The following is a 19197-nucleotide window of genomic DNA, read 5'->3' on the forward strand; positions in this document are numbered from 1 at the left end:
CTAGCATCACTCTCAGGATACGTATTTGGGGGTTAACAGTGTCAGCAGGACAGGAACTCATCTGCTGATTGTGTTAATTGATAACTTCTAATGACCTTCAATCATATTTTGCATGATGAACTCCAAACATTTGGTTCCAGCGAACCATAATCTGAGAAACTTTAAACACTCAGCACTAATTTCCCTCCAAACTGCTCCACATTCATCTCTCTCAGTCCCTTCAGTGTTTCTCCTCATCTGTCAATCACTGTAGCTTTATCCATCCAGCAATTAATCTCAGCCCAAGAGGGGCAGCTGTACTGTCTATGAACCTAAATGTCTGCTGAATTGCTACGCCTGGTCTGCAGATTTCTGCTCTAGTTACAGGATTGAGAGGAATTATATATGCGTGTAGTCCTTTATTTTAACCACTTTTCAGCAAATTCTTTCTCAGTGTTTCCTCCACATGCCGTTCATTCCTTCATTCTTCCCACACACTCAAGCATGAAGCAAGCAATGGCTTGCTGTTTCACAGCATTTGCACTAACATACCCTCTGCAATCTGTTCTGTGGATGAAGTCCCAAGCCCCTTTGTTTAACCGACTGTGTAATTCGTCATTTGACCTCATTAGCCACGTTGAAGGGGGGATGCCACGGACACTGTGGACTGGCACTCTGTGGGTAATAACACCAGCGCGGGAGTAAGAGTCACCAATGTCATACCACCGCCTAAAAGGGGGTTATTTTAGATTGATATACTGTATGGGGAATGATGCAAGAATCACAGCTTACATGTATTTAGAAAGGTAAGGGAGATGTCATTAGCTAATAATATTATTTTTGAGGAAATATGCTATATTTAAAAGATAAACATTTTAATATCCACATGACATCAAAATATTTCATCATGCAAAAAAAGAGTAAGATATTAAACAAAACACTTAATACTTATAATTGGACTAAAATTTGTTTCTGTATTTACCGAAGAGACGTAACAATTGACCAGCTAGGGACCATTTTCCCACCCTCACCGGTGACTGACTGGGTCAGCCTGACATATGTCAGATCACGAGCCAGTTTGATTTCTGCAGGTTCGACACGTGAACAGTTGTGCAGAAAATAGTCACACACATATTTATAACCATATGCTAACATCTCGTTAGCATTGGAAGTTGTTCACTGTGAGTGAAGACACAAAATAAACTATGGGATGACCACCACAGTAAAATGTGTGTGTAACAACAAACACAATCACAACCTTAAATCTGTCATCCTTTTGAACGTGGACATTTTAAAGACACTATCAAAGATAGAGTGGCTAATGCTAAAGCTGTGCTCAGAGCCAGCCTCAAGCTAGCAACCGTGAAGCAGAAAGCTGTTCTGAGAAAAAGGGTGGATTTCTTGTTGTGTGGTGAAGTTATTATTAGAAAACTATTGTAAGTACCTGACATTTGTTTTGTCATATAAATCTGTTGTGGCTACTTTTTTTTGCTAAGGTAAAATATGTTAAGTAAAAATAGATGTACAGCAATTCATTTTCAGCTAATCATTTATACATCTATTCAACAGCAGAACACTTTGTTTTCAGTTGTTCAGTTAGTGACGTTAATCTTTAAATTATTAAGTTGTTAATCATAAGTTCCACATGATACAGAATCAGTGATCACTTGCTGTAAAATAAAAGATGCATTTTTTCCTTAAAAAATAACAAATTGTAAGTAGTTAATCTGCAAATTTTATGAAAAGAAACTGCAAAACTGAAGTGTCGTGTCAGCTGAAATAACATGTTGAGGTCATTCAGTTTATAACTGTTATAAATATGTATTTTGGTTTTTAATTTTCACTTCCTCACCAACTGTGGAAGTGTAAAAATGTTATCCGCCCTCATCCTGTGCTCAGTGATGCCCCACTGTAAGCTGGCATGGACAAAGATCATTTCCGCTGAAACGCCAGGTGGGCTCCGTGGAGTGGAGAGAGATGACCTTTTATATTTGACCCAGTGTTTGAAGATAAAGCATAACTGCTAAGATCATCACACCCTTAAACATGCCTGCACAGTTTTCACATTGTGACTAACCACCGTGTTTGCTCATGGTACATTTCACTCAGTTAGCAGTTAAACTGAACTCAGTGACAGTGCAGTGGAAAATGTCACAGAGAAGCATGTATTTTCTTTAAAAAAGTTAATCAGGGTAAAATACAATAAAAATCCAGTTAGATAAAATAATCTAAATTAAATATAATTACACCAGCTATCATCAAATTCTGTATTTAAGAATGATACATTTTGACATCTTAATTTCATCTGTGAAAGGAGAAAAAAATTGTTACATAACATTACTCGACTCTCCAACAAGAGCTTTCTCATCTCCCTTACAGGCAGTGCTGGTCTAGAAGCTGTGTGATGTGAAAAAGTCTTGACCTACTCATTGATTTGTGTAGTTGTACCACTGGTGTGTGACAAATTCAGTTTTCTGGGGCAGAGTGCACCAATTGATGTCTATAATGGAAGAAATAATTTTGTCTAAATGAAAGAGGAGAGAAAGCTTTATGCCAACTTTGAAGTTGTATATCTGAAGTCAAACAGTGGAAGGGGCTGAAATTTTTAATATCACCGTAAAATGTTAATTTTCAATTTTGTCTTACCAATTAACTGATTGATTAACTTATTGCAAAAGTATAATTAGAGGCAAATGCAATCTCTTCTGGAACAGGCAAAATGTTAACAAACATGTCCTATCTCGTGCTTTATTTCACAGTTTATGACACAATTTCTCCCTAGCCTTAACTTGTACTTAATCGTGTTAGGGATGAACGCACCGTTAGGCAAAGAAACGACAAGAACTACACCTGATGGTTGGAAAAAAGTCACAGAAGCAAATTTTCAAAACTACTATGATGTTCCACAATTTCAATTACTTTTCCCAAGTGCTGTCTGTCTAGAGTTAAGTAGAATCATACACATGTAGACCAATGGGTTTAAATTCATACATTTAATATGGGCTCGAACAGCAGATTTTCAGCCTTTTTTCAAAGGGTCGTTTACTGAAGTTTTGCATTGTTTGTAACTGTTCAGGAATTACAGCCACTTTTATACAAAGTTTCCCATTTTCAAACACTTTTATGTGAGGTTAGAGCTGAACCAGAATTTGTTAGTTTTTGACTGGAATTCTCATTACTGTATGTGGTCCAAAGAAATATTAACACAAATGAAGAATTTCATCACTACAGATAGTTTATGCTTGTCATTATTGTGCTAAGTGGAGCTGGCATGAGCCAAAATGCCATCCCAAAATGTGAAAAAATGAGACTTTCTGAAGAAAACTCAAAAATAAATAAGTAAAAAGGTTACAGTTTCTTTGCTTTCTGTTTCGACTTATTCTGCTCCTATACCCGCACCGATGCAGACCTATTTTTCTGAGTGGCAATACCTGCACCGATTCTGGCGTGCCCTCAGGCACCAAAACCAGCGAAGAAGCGATGATGACGTCACACTGATCATAAACTAGGCTAGAGATGCCAGTAAAGCCTTCAGGGGTGGCCAAATCAATAATTTGATAAATTCTTTAAAAAGGACTGCACTGACAAGCTCACAGGCCTCAAAGACCACAGAAGATAACTAAAGTGGATAACTGCATCATGCTTTTCTTGGTTCACGATATCTAGCCAAGACAAGAACGCTCTTGAGAAGGTACATCATTGTCAAATGAAGAGACACATTCACCGGTTACACATCCACTGTGGTGGTGTAAAGAGGAAACATTACAAAAAAGCATCACAGCAGCAAACTTACAGTATGGACCTATCATCTCAAGTTCCTACATCTTTAGCTGCCCTGAAACAGCATCAGTTAGCATGCGATCCATTTCTGATTGTTTGTGCCGCTGGATTGTTGGGACGATCTCATCTCATTTGGCTTAATTGTATAGATTTTGTATCTAATTGTGCCTTTTGCAAACTTCACTTCACATTTGACATGAAAGCACAAAAACGCATTATTTCGGCTACTGAACACTAAATTCTATGTTTGCCTTTTACCAAAGATGTAAAAATTTCAGGGGGCATACAGGCTCAGACTCACAGGGTGGTGCAGCAGCCAGCTGTGGCTTTCCCTTTTTTTCCCTCTTTTTGTGCGTTTTTGTTACTGGTAAAGTACTTTGGCTTCCTTGACTACCCAAATATTTGCTTAATTGTCATTGGCTGTGGGTCTCAGTGGTGTCAGTAGGGTAGCAGTAAGCTGATCAAAGAAAGAAAAACAGATCAATAAATTACATTCTATAAATCAAACAGCTCAATGAAAGCTAGTTTCCCCCCAAAGCTGTTTACAGTGGGGTTTAAAGTCAGTATTGTAAGTATCTGGTCACAGGTCAGATAAAATGATGGATAAAACTGCAATAAAACTTTCTTGCTAGTATTATCCTTATTATATTAGCGCGATTTCCAAGCCCCAGCAGTCAGGTGGCAAGAAAAAATGCAATATAACAGTAAACCACAGGACGAGTCAACAATAGATATTTCCACAGAGGTACTTTCAACGGGATTTCTTAAAAAAACTAAAAACAAAGACATTGCAGCATATGGATCTATGTGTGAATCATAGTCTTGCCCAAATGTTGCAGTATGGCAGCTTAATAATTAATCTCAAAGGGAGGTTCTGGCCATTGCTGAAATCTTAAACCATGTAGACTTGTGATGCTGACAAAGAGTCATTTTTCTTTTCTTTCATATCAATAATTCTTCTTTAGTTTCTATACTCGAGCCCATCTTTTTGGTGGCTAATTGAGTGCAACTCGTTTGTTATTCACTTTCATTGCCACTAAAAGGAATATAGGAAAAGAAAATGGGCGGCCCTGTGTCACCTCACAGGGTTTGAATTCAGTCTGGGGTCTTTCTCTGCAGAGTTTGGATGTTCTCCCCATGTCTGCATAGGTTCTCTCCAGGTCTAAAACCATGCACTGGCTAACTGGTGATGCTCAGGTGTGAACGTGAGTGACTGTCTGCCTCTCTGTGTGTCCGCCCTGTGACAGATTGGTGTCCTATCCAGGGTGTCCCCCACCTATAACCCTATGGCAGCTTGAATAGACTCCAGCTCTCCCACCATGACACTAAATTAAATAACTGGATAACTGGAAGAAACATGGGGTGGTTGAATATTAAATGTGATGTTATTGTGTTTTGTATTTAATCAGTTAGAAGGGGCTGGAGGCTTAGATTGGTGAGTTGGTATGAGTCTATTTTTTTGTTGTTTATTTTTGTTGACTGTGGCCCATAACAGTGCAGTGCAGGATTATCTGTTGGTATCCACTAGATTATTTGTCAGTTTTATTAAATTCTTGCCATTAGTTATTGTTGATATCTTCGTACATCAGCTCTTAACAAACACTGGAGCACCAGGTAGCCGAAGAGTGGCGATAAAGCAAGGTAGAAAAATACAAGGGGAGGATGTGGGGGAAGGGTGGAGGAGACAAGAGGAAAGGAAAAGAGGAGCGAAAGATGATAAATGATGACGGTGTGGCCAAGGTGGCTCGTGAAACGAACAAAGGCTTAGCCAGCAGCAGACCACAGGGAGCAGAAGGTGCTTCAAAGACCCACACCAGCTCAGACCCAACTCATGGATGAGTGCGTGTTAGATTTACTAGGCGTTATTCATATTTCTGATATCTTAAACTGGCAATGCTTGCTTGAAGGCTCGGGTTTGTGGAGTAATAATAAATTCTGATAAAGCATCCAGAACTGGTACCAGAGGGTGACACGATACAATGTTCTTACCTAATAATGTTCTTACCTAACAGCATCCTCCTTGTCTTCAAAATAAATCATCTCAGTTAGGAAGTGCTGATGTATCATAGATAGTTTAAATATTTCTTACACTAAAACCTACTTAACCTCACATGTTTTTGGTTTTGCAAACAACAACAAAAAAAGCGTTATTATTCTCTACAGGTTCAGAGCAGTTGAAATAATCAATCATTGTTGGTTAAACAATTATCGAGGACAAAAATCCCCTTTAAACACCCCCCAGAAAATCAATTATTTCAACCGTGCTGCGGGAGACATAATTCTAGTGTTTTTAATCAGTCCTTTCTGTATTCAATGAATGCTAATCACGAAAGCAGCTGACTCCCTGTGGACTGGTAAGGATAGTGTTGTGTCAGTAAGAGATAAGATTTTTGCTTGCTAACAGGAGACAATAATTTCTCAGAGGACACTGTGATGTTGGAACAAAAACATTTGTTGTTGAACATCCGTGCAGTTACACGGAAACTATTTTTAGTCAAGCTTTTAATGAAAAAATAAATAAAATGAAATCCTATTACGCGTGACTCTTCTCTGGTAAACAATGCCTTCTTCAAAAATTTCTAAATATAAACTCTGTGAAAAAACCTGAGATATATTTCAAAGTAAGCGCTACAGCTGAACAACATGCAGAAGCAGTATTTCTTGACAGAGCGCTTGCTTACATGTTAAGGCTATAGCATGGGTGATGTGAGTAAAGGTAGGGTACGCCCTGGACAGGTCTTTAGTACTGTACAAGGGCAAGACAAAGAGACATAGAAACAAAACACACACACAGACACACATACATTTGGACCTGCTGCCAATTTAGAATCATTAAGATAACCTAATAAACGTGTGTTTGGACTGCGATAGGAACCTCAGGTATCCCAGTCAAGAGATGGCCTTAAATTAATGCATAAGGTTGTTTGTTGGTTTCTGTTTCTCTGTGCTTTATGTTTCCAACTAAGAACCCAGAAGACAACAGCGGTACACCTGGTGGTCCCTAGCGCTGTCTGTCTATATAATGAATTTGAGTCATTTAAGAGTGAGTGCTTCCAGGAGTTGAATGCTGATAGACAGGTCATGCCACAGGCCCGCACAGGCCACCTGGGACTGTGTGTTTATTTCGAGACATGCAGTCAAAAGTTTCTAATTAAATGTTCACTTGTAGACAAACAGCCTGTTTACTGCTTAATTCGCAGCCTTCAGCGGTGCAGGCACAAAGTGGGAACAAGCACATAACATTGTCAGCTGTTACTCTTGGCCTGAGCTGTTCACAGTCACTAAAGACTCCAACACTGGCAGCAGGTACATGAGGACACAGGAGAACATGCGGAAATAAAGAGACAAGCGCAGACAGCAATAAACCAGCCTTGACCTTTCTGAGTTTTTTTGCTCAGTTAAAACGGAACTAATATTTTTTTTAAACTTTGAAATTCACCATTCTGTGGTTTAATGTGTGTAGGAAATAAATTTGCTTCCAGTTACAATTACCTTCTTAGTCAGTGATGAATGATTTTGGGAAGTGTTTTGGTGACTATGAAATAACTTACAACTGTTTTTTTAGGTGCTAAACTAAATTAAATTAAGTGCTTTATAAATTTTAAGCCTGTTCCCAATAAGTATCATAAATGAAAATTAAAATTTGGAAGCATTTGTAGATAAATGTCTGCCTGAGAAGCCTGCTTTAAGTGACAAAAGAGAATAAAAAGGCTTTTAAGTTAGCTTTCAGTCACACAAGCCTAGAGACCAGCCATCGACTCCCTGGCAACTATTGGTCACTAGGGAAAGATGTGCATTCACTGACCAGTTAGTGAGTGGTTGCTGACAGTCCCTAGGTGACACTGGTCACAAAGAGGTACATGGTGCTGAACCATAACCCTTCTTGCAATTGTTTTGGATCATAGCAGATTGCCACAGTCGCTCCTAGTTTACATGGAAGACTGACTTGTTTGCAGACACTCGCTAACGAGTGTTCAAAATAACAGCTCTTCCTTTTAACCTTTATGTTAAAGGCAAACAAAGGAGACAGGAAAGGAAAGGAGACAGTTTCACTACCACCCAGGAAGTAGTTGGCGAGTATTTGCAGATAAGTTGATGTCTTCCATGCAAACTGTATGCAATCACAGCAAACTTCCAAAGCAATCGCAAGAACATTTCTGGTGCAGCACTGTATTCATATTTCCAACCAATTTGACTTAGCAACATACAGCAACCTCCAGCAACAACTCATCAATCGGTCAGGCAATAGACATTTTTCTCTAGCGACCAGTGGTTGCCATGGTGTCGCCAGTCAATCACCGGGCCTATCTGATTGAGGCCTTACCAGTTTCTAAGTAAGCACAGTCACAGTTAAATTTACTTGACACAGCAGACACAGTTTAATCTAGGTCTGTGTGAAAACATTTTAATATGTATATAAAGTACTGCTGGGCTTTTTGAAAATTAGTAGCTAACCTTCAGGAACCAAAATGTTACGGTTGAAAATTTCTGCAAACTGGTGAGAGAGTGATTCAAGTGTTGAAAGCAACCCCTTTGGTTGGGGTATTGATATTTCCAGTGCCTGTTTTATGCATCATATTAAACTTCAAATCCATTGTGCTACATGTCATGCCGTAATTCTTCATTGCTGCCTAAAATCCCAAACGGGTTTGTTTAGTTCAGTGTAAGCAAAACCAAGCAAAGCTGAATAATTAGGAGGCTTCTTAATAACAGTGACGCAGAATATGAAGACAGGCGATTGTAATTGCAGAGCAAAAACATATGCTTTTGTAAATAATGCATAAAAGATGGTAGCAGAGATGGCAAGAAAGCAAATTTCTGCAATGTGCTGCAATGTCAAAGTGAAGAGAAAAGAAGAAAAAGGAAGAGAAAGGCAAGTCTTAATATGCAGCCACTTTCCCTGCACTTACTGCCTGTGTGTTAGAGATGACTTTACGAACACAATATTTACTTTTCAAGGTCAGTTCACTCAGTTTTTGAGCACAACTTTTCATATTTTCAAGTCCTGCGTGTCACACCTTTCCCAGTGTCTCGGTACATGTGGGTTAAGCTGTATAGACCAAAGGAGACCAGACCTTATTTAGCTACAGAAGGAGCCTGGGTCCATTTCCGGCCTGAATATGTTTATTCAGTTCTAGGGACTCTTTGGCTGTAATCAGCTTGCATAAATCTCTTTGATGATAGCCACTAGAACATCTGCTGGAGCAATAAAAAAATCGAGGGAGGCAATAAAATGTCTGGCTGAACATATGTTAATGGAAATGTGAGTTGTTCTGAAAAGTTTGTCTCAAAGTAATTGCCGCAATGTAACTATGTCATTTATAAATTCTTGTAAGGATCACTGAATGTAGCCCAGCTGATATTGTTATTCTGTGTTTGCAGTTTGATGATCATCTCATCTCCATCGCATGATGAGCTTACCTGGCTGTTGGAATGACAGAGTGCTGAGGCAGTTCTGTCCTTCACCCAGGATTCCACCCACCCACCCCCTATATTGCTCTCTCCTGCAGTACTTCTTGTTCTTTTCATTACCTTCACACAGTCACAAACACACAAGTTCACGCACAGTGTCCACCTTTGCCTATAAAATCAGGGCTGAAAGGTCCAGTGGTTTGTCACAGCTTTGTATTTGTCCATTGAGTTTGTGTGTATAATTATCTGTGCTTGGAGAGACGAAATAACTATACTCACTAGTCAATAGTGAGTACATGTTATGTTACCTTTCTAAAGTAATCGGGACCATTTAAAGGTGTCTTCATACCCACTAAATCCTTTACAAACATCATGCTACATTTCTGTATTAAAAGAAAATTATTGCTATGTTTTAATAGGCAGCCAAACTATATTTTGTAGGAATTTTTCAACAAAAAATAAATTTTAACCATATTTAAGCTGTGGGGTTCTCCAGTTCTTGTTTCTAAAAAGAGAGGCAGAGTTTCTAGAAGTAAAGATTGACAGAGGTTGAAGGATCTGCCAAAAACTGCAACTACAAAGTGTGGAATAATTTCAGAATAATGTTCATCAACATACCATTTTGAAGACATTAAATATCGTTTCAGTTACAATACATAACGTCGTCAACAGATTCAGACAATCCCTGTCCGTGAGGGACGCAGGCAAAAATCATTATTGGATGCCCAAAATCACTGCATGGGCCATGCATTGAGAAAAGCATCTGGAAAAGCGCTGTTAATGCTTAAAGATATATACAGGTGTTAGAGCAACAGATTGTGCAGTTTAGATGACATCTTTATCAGGGTCGACCTTACATATTTCAGCAAGACAGTACTAAACTGCATATTGCATCTATTACAACAGCATGATTGTGAGTCCAGGAGATAAACCGACTGCCTGCAGTGCAGAGCTTTCACCAATGGAAATCATTTAGAGCATCATCAAACAAAAAATACAGCAGAGAATATTCAGGACTGTTGAGCAGCTGCATTATTAGGATGTAGGGTATTATATTACCCTATATTAAACAAGAATGGGACAATAATCCTCTCCCAAAGGTTCAGCAGCTGCTCTCCTTAGTTCCCCCATGTTTACAAACTGCTGTTCCAACTTTTTTTAAGATATGTTGAGCCAATATTTTTCTTAAAATGTTCTCATTTTAACACTTGGCTTTTCTATATAAAGTTGTGAATAAAATAGGGGTTTATGAGATTTGCAAATGATTGCATTCTGTTTTTATTTATATTTTAGTTAATGTCCCAGCTTTGAAGAAATAGCTTTGAAACGAGTCATGCTTTATTAAAGATTATCGTCATGCAGGTTTATGCACTTTTAGCGGTTTAAATCAAGCATATAAAGATGATGTCATCACTCGGAGCTCTGACACAGGTTTATATGTTAACTCTGAACAGAGCAAAAAGCAGGTGTCAAGTGTGTGCCAAGTTTTTCCGCTGTGAATCAAGCACACGTCGTACACAACTTGACCAGTTGCATGTCAGCTTATACAAGCAAATCACAAAGCTTGCAAGCAATCAGGTATTCACTAGACTGCCACTGTCACTGTGGAACAACACATGTGGTGTATTTCTGTCGGGCTTGAGGATTGTAAATACTTTTTAAGAATATATGTTGGCTGCATGTTAAGGCACACTTTGAATATCAAATGTGTGGCTTTTGTTGGTGTAGAGCAGGGATGTCAAACTCAATTTACATTGAGTAGATATACAGGGACACATAATTGATCTTAACAAACATTTTTTTAACCAAATTTTCGGTAGCACTTTTTTTTACACCTCGGTAATAAAGTGGTAATAGTAGGGTAACAAGGCAGAACGAAGAACGTAATAACATGGTTATTACCACTCAATTACCTGTGGTAGTTTTTTTGTAATGAGCACGAAACAAAGCTGCAAAATGCAAAACCGCCTGTTTCTATTTAATAACATATTTTTAACATATTAAAGGAAACTTGAAAAGTGTGTCACTTTTACCTGGAAACAAATGTGGTAGTGAAAAACATGAACTCGTCTGCTTTGTTGTGGTATAAATGGCTGTGGGGGAGGTCTTTATTAGAAAAAAATAAAGTTAGGTTTAGGTTAAACTTACAAGTAATTTGTTAATATGACTGGCTTCTCTTTTTAGAAAACAAAACAATAAATAAATAAATAATAGATAGTTGTCTGCTTCAGTGTATCACTGTAAAAATAGCTATATAAAAATTGCATAATATGGTGCTCTGAACACACTTGTCATACATACAGATGCAAAACAGCTCTTAGAATCTGAGGTTACAATATGGAGCCAACATTTTTTAGTTTCCTAAGCCGCCCTTCCCCACTTTAGTGCAGTGTCATTTTTCATGCAATACAACCTGTATTATTAAAGCAGAAGCCACTGCACATAAACCTAAAGGGTGTGTGCTACTCCATTTAAAAACAAAGTCCAAGGATTGCCCCTGCATGTGTTAGGCTAAGCTGGAAATTAACCAAAAGTAATGACATTATCTATGCAGCATAATCATTAATTATCTATTAATTTTATTATAATTATCTCCCCTCCTTCATGTCCCTTACATCTCAGCACAAAAAGCAATTAAAGCAACACCATGTTTTATGACAGCCACATGAGAAGAACAGTAGGAGGCTTTCACATTTACAGCGTATCGCTTTGTCACAGATATGACTTTGCCGAGTGGCTCATTGCTGTGATTGTAAAAACAACTGCAGTCTGTGAGCTTTAGTGGTGTCTAAGGCCAAACTGTTTGGACTTGATACATTTGCCAGATTTTAGGGATCACTGCGTGTGCTGAGGGGAACAAAGATGGGATCTGAAGGAGTGCTAGAGTAAAATTGAATTTTTTTGTGCTATTTTTAGAAAAGGTTTAGAGGGTATGCATTTTCGATCGATTTTTATGAGCGAGGAAGCCTTTCCCAAATCATCTAGTCCTCTTGACATGTGTCTGGCTGAGTTAATTGTGTGAGAGTGGTGTGGATGGGTGCTTGTAGATTGGATAATTGATCCATTTTGTGGGTGTGAAAACCACCCGCAGAGCAGGGTGAAGATATGGCTTCAGAAAGCATTCACAATGCTGTAACCTCCCCCGCTGCTAACCGCGGTGCACCACGGAGCTGCGGAATTCCAGGAGCTGAATCCCTGCTGAGGGCTGGGGAACAATTTGGATGCGTTGCTTTCAATTTCAGTCAGAACTGTCTCAATGGAATTGCTAGTACATCTTCATATAAGAGTTCTAATACAAAAAAAAAAAAAGTAAATAAAAAACAAAATATGTAAATTAATCCAACACAATCTGTGGCTATACAAACACAGCGTGGGAACTGCAATACGTTTCGCTCTTGTGTGAATTATGAATTTGCATTTCACAAACACAATGCAGTCACCTCCCACGACACCGGGCAGCTTCTGAATGTGCAGCGTTTTCTGCTGAAATGTATTTTTGAAATTTTGGCTGGGTGTTTATCAAAGAGTGTCACCGCATTGTTGTGTCAGTCGGCCCCGGCTCACGAAGGATATTTTGCTTCCATGTGTTTAAAGTTTCTGCCGCAACAAGGTCCCAAAATGCCTTTGGAAAGTGCCGGCGAGTGTACGCATATGAGAGCGAAAGAGCAACAGAAGCAAATGTTTCATGTGAATGGAAACATATTGGGGAGAGGTGATAATTGTGTGTGTACAGAGAGGGAGCACTTGTGAGCTGTGGCAGTGTTTTCTTGGGAGCTGAAGAAAGCAGAGAGATGGATGGGAGAAGAGAGGACTTCAGATTTCTCGCTGACACTGGGTGACAGTGTGCTAGGCAGCATCCCAGGTTTATGTCCTGCTGTCAGCTTTGGATCAAAAACGGCATGAGCACCTCGTGTACCCCAATTACCCAACTGATCTGCTAGTTGACATTATAATTTTCTCTGGGCATGTTCATGTATTGTGGTTTTTAGTCATCTCTGGTCTTCTGCTCCTATCCCCACATGTAGCTAGACAGTCTCTTTATTACATTTTGGTCTTTTAATTCTAGTTTATAGGCTTTATTATAATGTATCTGTTGTGGCATATGTGTTGTGCCAATGTACACAACCGGCACCTTCTCAAATTTCAACTTTCATGCTGATTTGCTTCAGGGCTTTCTCACATCGATTCAAACTGGTGTTATGTTGTGTGTTTTAGTGGCTCGTGTGTGTCAAAGGAATGCAGATTTGAGCCCATTCCTCAGCATGGCGGTCTCAAGGCCATATCATTAGAGTAAGAGGGCTGTAATTAGTGAGTCCATGCATATTAAACAGCACCCTGCATCTCCAGCTCTGACAGCCTTGAATAACAGTGTTCAGTTGTCACTTGCCACCATTAAGTTACTGTCTGGAAGGTTACAGATAGCGCCCCAGAGCATTGTGCTACCAAAAATCTGTTGGGATCCCCACCACTCCCCACACTTAATCTGCGATGCAGAAGATTCAATTATAGCAACATTCAAAGGAGAAGAAAAATTTATTCCACCAAGTACCAGCGAGGATTTTAAAGAGAAGACTGGACTACTGAAACAGCAATCATATATGGTACAGTGCTTTACAGTCCCTTATTAAGAGAAAAAAAATCTGAAAACCTGCCTGGCTCTGTGTGAAAAAGTAACAACCCTTTTTGTTAAATCATCAATTTATACTGATTAACCAGTTAAAGTTCACTAGCCACACCCAGAAATGGTTACTGCCAGACCTGTTACATCTGGTGTAAAACTAACACAGCATTTCATAATAAGAACATCAAACCAACAGTTACACATGGTCGTGCTAGTGTGACGGTTTCTGCTTCAGGACCTGGACGACATGCGGTAATTGAAGGAGCCACGAATTCTGCTCTCTACCAGAAAATCCCGAAGCGAACGTCAAGCCATCAGTTTGTGCCCCGAACCTCAAGTGTTCTCGGGTGATCCAGCAGGACAGTGATCCAAAACATACCAGCAGCACCTTTGAATGGATTGAAAAATAAATAAAACATTTTTTTTTAATATAAGGTTTTGGAGTGGTCTAGTCAAAGTAACGATTTATATTTGATAGTTATGGTCCTCCGGTCTTGAGCCCAGAGTTTTGAGTTTGTGGGTTCAGGATTTCTTTGGGGTTTTGTGAAGGGATTATGTTCTAGTTCTATTTAATCTTCTGTTTATCGTGTAATTCTAGTACATTTGAGTCTCTTTATTATTTGTGCCTGTAGATATTTGTTTAGGATGGTTATACGTTTGTTAGCTTCGTATTTGTGATCTCATTCTGTTTGTCCAGGCTGGTCTTCATGGTTGTCTTTCTGTGTCTAGTCCTTATGTTTGAGTTTTTGTCTTAGCACATGTTGTTTCCTCTCTTATTTTGGGAGACTCTTGTCTGGTGTACCTCGTATTGAGTTCAACTTCCTTTGTCTTGTTATCCTTGATTTGTTCCCACAGTCTTTCCCACTTGTTCCCCTAGCCTCTGTTTATTTATTGTCAGAGTCTCCCCTCGTCCTTAGTCACATCCTCCTTCTAGGTAGTGTATTTCCTTGTCCCATGTTTTCCAGAAATTGTGTTTACGAAAGAGTTAAGCATTAAAGCTAAATTTGGATCCACGGCCTGCCTGCTACACTGCCAACCTGTGACACTGATTGAGAGGCTTTGGCGAAAACCCTCCAGTGTGGCTGAATTAAACCAATTCCGCAAAGAAAAGTGGACCAAATTTCCTCTTCAATGATGTGAAAGACTCATTGCCAGTTATAACAAAGGCTTGTTTGTAGTTCTTGCTGCCAAGGGTTGCACAACCAGTTATTATGTTTAGGGGGTAATTACATTTTCACACAGGGCCAGGTAGCTCTTAATAAATGAAATCCTCATTTAAAAACTGCATTTTTATTTATGGAAAAAAGAAGCCAGGCACACAGATTCATGGGTCTGTGTGTTAGTTTGTTATACAGATACGCTGGCCTGTAATATGCAGAAAATGAAGACTCTTCGTTTGACTTGAAGCTTTTCAAATTAAGTTGCTTGTTACTAATAAAGTTGCTTGACTGTAGGAGACCATTGATGTAGCATTTTAGTCAGAGCCACATGTGGGAAATATGTGGCTTTCATACCCCCCTGCAATGGCAGAGCCATTGCAGGGGGGTATGAAAAGGAAAAAACAAAACAAAAAAAACAATGCTTGGACACTGTTAGCACGGGGCGCTTCCACAAACGCAAATCAGGAGATGAAGCATCGCTGAATATGTTTCCAAACCAACTTCATTCTGAGGCAAAGACTAGGAAATATGGTGAAGCATATCTTCCCTTTGGTTTCACCTGCACAAGTGCCAAGGTAGGTCTCCCCCTGCAAAATTGGTTTTCCCTTCTTCAGAAGCAGCGCTGGGCTGTTCAAATCACGGACAAACAGTACCCGACATTCTTGATTTTTAGTTCACAAACACTTTGTAATGACTAACTACTCCTGACATTTTGGAGACGTTAGCTCTTTATACAGTAAAGTTACAGCGGGATACAAATAATATCAGGCTGATCCTGCCACAATTTGCTCCCCCGGTTCAAATCCCAGACAAACAGTATCCCACAGTTGTTTATGTTTTTAAACCCATTTTGCACAGAGAGACATTTTTTGAAAAATGTATTGATAGCAATGTTGAATATTATTACACAGGAAAAAAACAACTACACTTAAAATAATCATACTGTGACGCCTCTGCCTTTGTAAATGGAGGGACAGTAACTGCATGTATATGTAAGTGTGTAAATACTGCAGGTAGTCAGATTAACAGTAACAGTATTTTGTCTCTATCTGCCATTCTGCAATTCATCTCATGTAAACAATAACGTGGCGCAAAGAATGACGTGAAAAAAGGCACATGCCTTTGATGTTGTGTGACAAACTCTGTATTCCTCGTCCACACGTAAACGCAAAAAAGGAGTTTTAAAAAAATCTCAGTTTTCGGTGATTTGAAACGCTGTTTACGTGTGGACGAAACAGCTGCGTTTTCAAAAATACCCGTGTAGGTGCGGACGTAGCGTAACAGAGTTAGTAGTTTATTTTATTACTACCTGTAATTTATTGCACATTACTTGTATTTGCTTAATTGTTTACTAAATGTTTGAGGTGTGAACAGTGTCGTGTCTAGAAATTTTTTGTTGGGGGGGCCAGGTAGGGGCACAGATTTGGAGAAGGGTGGCAGATGTAATTGGCAGATAATGTTAAAAACAATTCTACCAACCGTTAACCATAATTCAATAACCCTATAAATCTAATAACCGAATGCGCTTTTAACTCTTATTAGAATGAGATTTTAACCACTACGGTGCAAAGTTTTTAGATACTGCGTTGATAAAGTACAAGAGATACAATCAGTCAGTGTTTATTCAGCAGTCAAGGACATCAATATTTGCATAGTATTTTTACTGACATGTAGTGCACATATGTTTTGGGCAAAAACATTTTTGAATATTAAAATATGAACATTTTTTACATACAATTGGCAAATTAGCCAATGCCAATGCAAAACCAATGCCTATTAAAAAAAGAAGACAATCTTCTCACAAACTGGTGTTTGATTTTGAAACAGGAAAAAAGTGGGGAAACAACTGAAAAGACTAACATTTGAATAAAACCTGAAAGCAAGTAAATACTTTATATGCTGCCTTATGGTAAACTTTGGTAATATTGATAAAGAACAACACTGGCTGATGATGAAATACAGTCAGCTGGCATGGTGACACTGCCAGTATTAACCTGCAGGACTTGACTGGGACAAAAAATTGGGAATTTTCACTACAGACCCACCAGGTATTAAAGCCATAAAGCCTTTGAATGAAAACAAACGCTGTTGTGACAATGATGTACACTGTCTTTTTGGTATATGTATGATTTCTATACATTTTACGTCAGATAAAAACTTTGTTCGCAAGACTCGGATAATTATTTAATAAAAGCTAGAGATTTTAAATTTCTTTGTGCCCCCCTCTCCCCGTTAATGCCCTACCTGGTCCCCTGGCAACACTTTGCTAGATCCGCCCCTGCACAGCTATCAGCTGTCAGCTACTCAGAAAAGTATCCTGGTGTTTGTTCATAACTTCCCTTCAACTCATCCATGTCACCTGTTTCTCCATCACCTGTTCAGCTCTGATGATTCAGTAAGGACATCTCCTGGTTTCATCTTCATGTTTCCCTCTCACCAGATATCCAAACCGACATCATGACCAGCAGCTTTTACAGCTGTGGCTCCAGCAAACATCAGCTGATACTAGAAATTAATATTAAATAAATTCTAACAACAGCTGATCAAGCTTAAACGTACTGCTGTTGTTTAACGTGACATCCGCTGGTTTCCTGTTTCTGGCGCAAAGTGGGCGATAAACAAACAAGAGAGAAAAGCCGATCAGCTGATCATTGATCAATTTCATGATTGAAGTAGCAACAGAGGGGGGGTGTGTGAGAGAAGAGGCAGCTGCGCAGCGTAACGACAGAATAAATCCAGCTTTGTGTCTTTTTCCATTGTAGCTGAAGTCCGGGACAAACTGCGTCTCTTCTCAGCTCAATACGAAACACATAATATTTTCTCTTAATGAGCGACCATTCCATTTTTAAGGAGCCGTTGGCAACTCTACTAACTAACCTTATGAATAAAATAAAGTTCACTATCAGTAACATCATAGCAACCGAACAGCTGTATAGAAACTCCGTCATGCTAGCTCACGCAGTACGAGTTATTGTAACTGACTGTAAAAAGTCAGCACAACGAAAATAAACTCCACCTAAACTTGGTTTATATCTGACCCAGATAGACTGCAGGTCATAACTTCTTACCTGAAGTTCAGTTCACCTGATACTCGGGTCTCTCCTCCTCCTGCCTCCCCTTCCCTCATCCACCTGTTGCCTCTGTGGAAGCTCCGCCAAAGCCACCACCAAACAACTGAGTTATTTTTACAAATCGGCCAGCATCTGGCCAATCCACCACCTCTCATTGTTCATGCCGTTACAAATAAATAAATAAATAAGTCATCAGCCCACCATGCAAATGTCCGATGGCTAGTCCAGCTATGTTAACTTGTTAATCTTTCACCGAAAAAATGTTTTCTGCGGTGCCGTCTTTCGTGCTTGGCTCTTCTACCTTTGCTAACATGATGCTCATAGTGCAGAAGCCGGTGCTGCATTCACTTACCCTCGGATATCTGAGCTTCACTGTGAAACCATGATTATACATTTGATATTTCATTAAATTTTATTGTTTTAGCTTCGGGGTGGCACCTTGGGTGGCCAGTCTGGTTAACACGCCACTGGGTGTGAAATAAACCGCAATGGAGCAAAATATGGGTGTGTGTGGTTGGAGGATGTGTGCGTGCGTGCGTGCGTGCGTGCGTGCGTGTGCACGCGCGCGAGAGAGAGGGGGGCCGCAAACATTTTTCTTGTAAAACATAGGGGAGTCTAGCAAAAAAAAGTTTTGGAACCACTGTGTTAGGATAACATCTGATATGCTACCAGTGTCACAAACAAGCATCAGCAAGCTGTAGTCATTATGATGGCTCACTCACAACTGAGACGTCTGTGGTAACTTTTGTTGCAGCCTCCTTTCACTAAATATTTTCTACACACACACACACACACACACACAAATCATACATCCTCTCTTGCTTTCCCTCTCGCTTTCATAAAGAAAGGTGGTCTGTTACGTGACTAAATCAAAGCGGAAATCTTTAACATTTTACTGAACTTCCATCAGACAGAGGAAGAAATGCAGGATCCCTGTAATATTTTTGTATAATGAAAAATCAATGGGAGAAATATTTGCAGAAACTGGGGAGCCAAAGAAATGGGCAGAAGAGAAGGATTAAGCTGATAATAAAGAAAAAGCCTTCTTCCATATTGTATGGCATCCCATTATAGCAATACTCTGTGCCAGCTCACTCTGTCACACATCTGTCCTTGTTAACACCACTGTTAAATCAGAGGTGACAATGGGCTAAAAAAAAGCAACACAAGTTAC

The sequence above is a fragment of the Neolamprologus brichardi genome, chromosome 9 (assembly GCF_056152115.1).
Source record: "Neolamprologus brichardi isolate AB-2024 chromosome 9, ASM5615211v1, whole genome shotgun sequence".
NCBI lineage: Eukaryota > Metazoa > Chordata > Actinopteri > Cichliformes > Cichlidae > Neolamprologus > Neolamprologus brichardi.